This window comes from Cyanistes caeruleus, chromosome 2, assembly GCF_971803275.1.
Source record: "Cyanistes caeruleus chromosome 2, bCyaCae1.hap1.1, whole genome shotgun sequence".
NCBI classification, from domain to species: domain Eukaryota; kingdom Metazoa; phylum Chordata; class Aves; order Passeriformes; family Paridae; genus Cyanistes; species Cyanistes caeruleus.
Genome location: NC_141702.1, coordinates 44,145,098 through 44,151,097, shown reverse-complemented (window position 1 = coordinate 44,151,097; position 6,000 = coordinate 44,145,098).

Here is a 6,000-nt window from a genome sequence, read left to right as displayed (position 1 = left end):
GAGGAATGTTGTCTGGTGATTGTTCAGGTACAAGTAGGATTTTTTTTCCTATAAAATCTCTTACTAAGGTCTGAGATAACCTTAGCTAGTCAGACAAATACATAAAGGAAAACACCCCAGTTTCTGCATCCATTTAAAAGGATTTTTCTGTCTTTCAGACTTCTTATGTTTTAAAGGAATAAACTTAGAATTTTGAAAGTGAAACTGTGACAGGTGGGTTGCTAGATATTGAAGTGTTGGGCACCTGCGTTAGCCATGCTTGCTGACTTCCAGTGGATAAGCATTACTTTCTACCTACTCAGTTAAGGTGGGTATCAAGTGTCTCTACTTCTTGCAGTGTGAATATATCAGCTTTCCGTAAGTATTGAATAGCCCATTTCTAAGCTTTCTAAAAGAAACAGTGTAGTATGTATCATAATTCTTTATTTTTGCATCTTACGCATTTCCTACAACTTAAACATTTCCTTAGAAGTTCTGTAAAAAATGTAAAACAGCACATCAAAAGGGAGATGAAGTATACATCAGTTTATTGCCCGTTAAGTGTATTCAGGTGACAGAATCAACAACAAATATGTTGGCAAATGAGAAGTCTTTACTTGAAATCACTTTGTTATACTGATGCAGTACAACCAACAGCGTTTCATGTTCTAAGAAATGTTTATGACTTTTTAAATTATCTTCAAAATGCACATAATTTATTTCTAGGTACATTTTTTAAAATCTGTCATATGTCTCTTCAGTTATTGTTTGATGTTTATGTCATAGCAGTGAGAAGTAGAATTGTGTGTTCAATGCTCTACAAAGGCACACCAGGTCTAGTTTCCTGCTGGAAGGGGCTAAGATGAATTCTACACCCCCAAGAAGCCCAGAAAATAATGTGCAGGTTTTATTTATAATTTATTTCCATTCAGATTTTGTTTTGCTGATTAAAGCAATGTGGAACAGCTGGAAAATTCAATGTCTTAATCTTGCCTTGAGGACAGGGCATAAATTGGCAAGTGTTCTTACTTACAAAAGTACATTTTAGTTGATTGCACTTAAAATTTATGGAAGAACAAATGTGGCATGTTTTTCTGAGTAAATGAAACAAACTCCATCACTGTTGTTGCAAACATTTCTTTACTGCCTTGGTTTGACTTTCTGATTTTTTTTCCCATTATTATTGCAACTCAGCACCAATGGAGTTACAGATTTTTCCTCAGAAACATTCTGAAAGTATCTCTCTTAATGTGCCTGAAGCTGATAAAAATGAATAGATGAAGTTATGGTTTACTTTTCTCTTAATTCTCTCTTAAAATTGACTTTGCTAAGAAAGGCAGAACAAGCAAGAAAAAAGACACATTTGCCTTCATCTCCTGCCTACTTTTCTTGTTGTAGTAAATGTTAAGACAGATAAATTTCTGGTGCTTTCAACAGTGCTTTCAAATCTTCATTTTGCCCTAAAATTCATTCATCTAAACTTCTCACTGGTAATAGTCTTAATTTCTTATAGAAGTGTCTTGCAGAATACATAATACCTGTCTCTGTCAGAGCTCCCATAAATCCTGTTCTGAGAGGTCATCTCTCCAGCAGCAGAGTGCCAGCTGAGGGAGCTGCCATGGCTTCGTCAAGTAGATGACTCCTAACAAAACCAAATCTCCATTACATTCACATTTTCCTTGTACATCATTTGACTGGCAGGAGATTAGCCCTTACACTGTATTATTTTTATCCAGCATATTCCTTTTCATTTTTTGTCATTTTCTGGTTACTGTCATTTCTAGCTAATGGCCATGAAAGCTTGTGACATGAGCAGACCACTTGCTCTCTCCATTTTCTGGTGGGTGTGTTCCATCATGGGACTGTGGTCCCCACTGAGCATTTTTCTTTGATCAACAATTCATAAGGGAGAGCTGATTCCCATGGGAAAGGAAGAACTGTAATAGAAGAGAAATAAAGCTGTTCTTTTCCCACTTCTCCCCTTTCTTACCCACACCCCAAGAAAAAATTGAATAGAAAAATTTTAGCTATGTTTTTAGCTATGTTTTCCTTAATTTCTGTTTTAAAATTTAGTGAAACTGACTTCCCAATTATAAAATAGGTGAAATCACTACATGTCCAATCACACTAAAATGGATGTTTATAGATGGAAACAAATTATTATTGGATATTGGAGGAAGATCAGCTAATTAGTATCTATACACACAGAACACACACCCATGAATGCCCAGTAATCACTCCCAATTTCCTTCGCAAATTTCATTATAGCAAAGCAACTGCTTGTCCTTGTTTCCAGAGGCATTTTGTAGTCTTGTGTGTCAGTGCTCACTTCTCTGGAAGGCAGAATATTCCTTTAATCATTACACTTTCAGGAATGTCCCACTTTGGTTAGCTCATATGGTGGTGTGTTAGCAAGGTCTACAACTGTTTCCTGTGAGAAGAAAATTCTAAAGTAACTGTTAGCAGTGGGAATGAGTCACTTGATAGGATTGCATCCTACATTTGAGATCTGACCCCTTGTATACAACCAAGAGTTTGGTATTATGTAATGTTGTCCCTTGTCTCTTGTTCCCTATCTCTCCTTGTTCAAAGCGTTTGAACAAAAGAAGGTCTCGCTCCCTGTAGTGCTCATCTGTATACAGAAGCACTGGACACCAATGAATTTTAGTTTCACTAGTGCTCAGATGTGCATGGCTCACATGCATCCCTTCACATTCCTTTCCCTTCTATGCAGAGCACTGTAATTTGGTAGGTCCTGAAGGCAGACTGTCCTCTTCTGACATGCCATTACAGGAAAAAAAAAACCTCAAGAAATAAAACAACAAAAAAACCAAACCCAACTCCCCACCAGAATCACTTTGGTGCTTTTCTGTTCTAAAAAAAAAAGAATTGCTTATTATGTGTGGCCACAGGGGTTGGGGAATACACTCTGCCTCTCTCTGAGTCTGCAGGCAGCAGAATTCTGAACCTATTCAGGAGTGCCAGTATATGCCTGCTTTAGTTGAGCAGGCTCTCTTCTGCCAGACCCAAGTCCAACTCCTGTGGGAGCAATTCCCCACTATTCCTTCACAGGGTTCTCTGTCCCATGCCCTGCTCCATAATGCAGGCTGGCCCACATGCAGCAGATTCTGCAGCTGTGTAGCACTGCTCCTGCAGCAGGTGAGACACACAAAGCTGCCAGGTAATCCTTCAGGCTGTGCCAGGGACAACAGGGTCCTGCACCCACAGTCTGACAGTGCCTGCCTCTTACGGGACCAGGCAAAGTCATCTGGATCAGCTTATCTGTCTGTGCAAGGGCAGGCAGGCTGGACATTCCACATGAAGTTGGTTTTGCCTGTGATTAATGCAGAGGTTGCTTGGACAGCACAGTCATCTGGGCAGCTTCCTGTGAACTTGTCAGTCACTTCTCAAGTAGTCCAAGCCTCCCCTTTCCACCTCTCAGCAGTATCTCCGTGAAGAAACCCTTCCATATAGTTCCTCCACCACACAGAGTCATTGATTCCCAGACCAGTTAATGTGTGTTTTACATGCCCCCTGAAGGTCCAGCAAAAACTGGGTGTGACATGCCTGTTCATACACCTCCCAGAACACACACTGCCCTGCTTACCCTTCTTTGGGTCACAGTTTTAGCTCACATGATGTTTTAAGGCTGCAGAAACAAGTGCAACCTGCTTAGCAGTGTCTGACCCCAATAAAAAGGTCTGATCAATAGAGAAGCTGATCCAGGACAGATCAATGTAGCCAAGTAGAACAGCTCCTCACCTTCCTGCTGTCATAGTTTTCCTCTGAGATCACCCTGTCTTGTGACTGAAGCTTTCTATTTTGAAGCGTATGGGTCCAGTTCCCTCTCCAACCGTTTCAATCCTGAAACCACAGAGGGCTGCTGTTTCATGCATCACAAGATCCATTAGGAAGTCTGTCTTTCTTTTCCTTAGCACATAACAGTGGTGGATTAACGCTTAAAGCTTATCAAAGCCTATTTATACCTTCCACTGTCAGTGAGGACCTGGTTTTGGTGGCAGTTGAATATCAGAATGATTTGAGCTGGACAAGACCACCAAAGATCATGTACCTCCAACTCCCTGCCATGGGCAGGGACACCTTCCACCAGACCAGGTTGCTAAAAACCCCATCCAACCTGGCCTTGAAGGCTTCCAGGGATGAGGGATCCCCAATTTCTTTGGAAAACTTGTTTCAATGTCTCATGACTTTCAACAAAAAAATAATTAAAAAAAAAAATAAATTCTTCCCTATATCCAATGTAAATCTATCCTCTTTCATTTTAAAACCAGTGCCCCTTGTCCTGTGACTACAGGCTCTAGTGAAAAGTCTTGATTGCCTGTGCTCTTGTCTACTTTTTAAAAAGGCTTTTCCAGAAGTTAAATATTTAACTTTTTGGCTTAATACTGTATTTATATTCTGTCCAATTCAAGAAGCTATCTTACTAAGTGCTCTTTTCTTATTTTAATGGCTCTCAGGGATGCAACTTCTCTGCTCATCTTGGATGCCAGGAGGGTGTTGGCTTTTCTGTTGTTGCTACTGTTTTTATCCTGTGCAGAAAGACCCTTTCAGAAAGTTAGTTTCTTCACATCCATACCTTAGCTATTCCCAAGCCCCAGAGCATTCCTGGTATTTGAGTGGGGTCTTCTTCTGGTCCTGCATGCTCTGGTGTAAGCTACTACTGCTAGAGGTGACAGGTGGTGTGTACATGCTGACAAGCATTTGACAGGTTGCTGACCAGCAGCTGGAGCTCACTGACATATTGCAACACACCTCTTTACTTGTTTCTCACAGCACCCCTGGAGATTAGGGCAGCCACTTAGAATAGCAAGAATAAGTGGAATTAGGGAACAGAGGATGCATCTCATTTATTTCCATAGCAGCTGGTGGAAGCTCCAACAGAGTGGTGACAGCAATGCCCACAGTGAAAGTACAGCCTGCTGTCTTACTCTGGGTGCTTGGTCTGCAGAGTCCCTTCACTTCCGCAGAGTAAGGATCCAAAATCCCATAGGAAAGCATTCCAGGATCATGTCCTCTTAAGAACCATTTTTTAAAAGGTCACTATGCCTGTAAATCAATAGCTAGATATGTATCTGTGTAGCTTTAAACAGCTACACAATAAAAAAAAAACACCCCAAACCAAGCAAAACAAAATGAAAAACCAAAACCCAATCAAACTAAAAACAACAAAGCAGAAAACAAACAAAATAACAACCCCAAAAACCAAACCAACAAAACAAAACCAAAATAGCACACATTTTAGCTATGCCTGAAGAAAGCAATAAATTATTCTAAACTCTTCACTCAGCAACTATCGCTATGAGGCTGTGGAGAGGTACACCCGGTTTAAACACAGCTATTGAGTAGCTGTTGGCATGAAAGAAAAAGTGTCCTGGAATATGCTCCTGCTGTCTCTTCAGGGCTGTCTTTGTCCAGACCAGGCTGGGAGCAGACCCAGACTGCATGAACAGTAGCTATTTGCTCCTACTGGGCAGCTTTCCTGCAGACACACACTTGTGTGTGCCTGTCTAAACATATATAAACAACAAAAAAACTTTGTGCTTCACAGTTCATCCAACAAGTTGTGTCGAAGGAAGCACATGTTTAATGTCACCAGGGCAAGTGGTTATTCCTGAGATGCCTGTCCTAAGTGACAGTATTTTCCTGAATTAATACAGACGTGAGATTCTCACTCCAGTGTGGTCTGACCTTTACTCAGCTCCTTACAACGCCCAAGTATTAAATATCCACCTAAATGCCACAATGAAATTAATACATGACAATCTGATATTTCATCTTCCTCCGTGTGGTTAGTTAAACTGTAAAAATCAGCAGTACTACAAAGAGCTCCTCCCTGATCTGTCTTCTCCATGAGAGCAGAGTATCACTGCCATGATTTATTCATAACTTCCTGATACACATGGTGAGAAGACTGGCCTGGCTGAACAGAGAGCTTTGGCTGGAACTTTGAAAAAGAGGAGTTTATGACCTCTGGAAGAAGGGTTAGGCAACTCAGGAGGA